Genomic DNA, 1,483 nt, shown 5'->3' with positions numbered 1-1,483 from the left:
AGCTGAATACACATTTTTCTCAGCTGCACATGGGTCATTTTCTAAAATCCACCACATACTGGTCCATATGCTATGCTTAAGTATATGTAAGAAAAGAGAAATTATCCCATGCACATGATCGGACTACAGTGCAATAAAACTGTAAAAAATGACAAAATAAATGAGAAAAAACCCTTAAATACATGGAAATTAAATGACACCCTACTCAGCAACCAATGGGTCACAGATGAAATTAAACACGAAATTCAACAATATCTACAATTCAATGAAAATTCAAGCACAACTTATCGAAATTTATGGGATACAATGAACGCAATTCTCAGAGCGAAATTCATAGCTGTGAACTCACACATTAGGAAAACAGCACGGGAACAAACAAATACCCTAATGCTGCACCTTCAACAACTAGAAAAGGAAGAGCAAACCAAACCCAGAGCTCAAAAACAGGAAGAAATCATAAAGATTAGAGTAGAAATTAATTCACTTCAGACGAAGAAAACAATTCAAAGAATTAAAAAAGCAAAAAGCTGGTTCTTTAAAAGATTAAATAAATCAATAAGCCCCTAGCTAACCTCATCAAAAAGAGGAAAGAAAAAATTCAAATAAAAGCAATAAGGAGTTAAAAGGGTGTAATTACTACATACCAAATGGAAATTTTGAAGATCGCCAATAGCTACTTTGAGAATCTTTACTCTCACAGAATAGAAGACACAGAAGAAATGGACAGATTCTTAGAAAGGTACAAATTACCACAACTGAATTGACAAGATTTAACTACTCCCAATAGCGCAATAATAGCCAATGAAATACGAGATATAATTAAAAACCTACCAACAAAGAAAAGTCCAGGTCTGGGTGGAATCATAGCTGAATTCTACAAGAAATTTACAGAAGATGTAGTCTCTATACTCCAGAACTGTTCCATAAAATTGAAAAGGAATCAAACCTCCCAAAATCATTCCTGGAGGCAAGTATTATACTGATACCAAAAGCAGGAAAAGATGCTACTAAGAAAGAGAACTACAGGCCGATCTCCCTCATGAACATAGATGTGAAAATCCTCAATAAAATCCTAGCAAATATTATACAGCAAATCATCAAGAAGATCATACACCATGACCAGGTAGGATTCATCCCACGGGTGCAAGGATGATTCAGTGTTCGAAAATCTATAAATGTAATACACTATATCAATAGAGCGAAAAGTAAAAACCACATGATCATCTCCATTGTTGCAGAAAAGTTTTTTGACAAAGTCCAATACTCATTCATGTTCAAAGTCCTACAGAACATTGGAATAGATGGCCTCTGCTTCAATCTGGTAAAAGCCATTTATGAAAACCCAATGACTAACATAATTCTAAATGGGATAAATGAAATCTTTTACTCTAGATCTGGTACAAGACAAGGATGTCCTCTATCACCACTCCTATTCAATATAGTTCTGGAATCATTAGCTACAGCCATTAGACAAGAGAAAGAA

The sequence above is a fragment of the Octodon degus genome, unplaced genomic scaffold, assembly GCF_000260255.1.
Source record: "Octodon degus isolate 3935 unplaced genomic scaffold, OctDeg1.0 scaffold00040, whole genome shotgun sequence".
In the NCBI taxonomy this organism is placed as follows: Eukaryota; Metazoa; Chordata; class Mammalia; order Rodentia; family Octodontidae; genus Octodon; species Octodon degus.
This window is presented reverse-complemented; position numbering follows the sequence as displayed.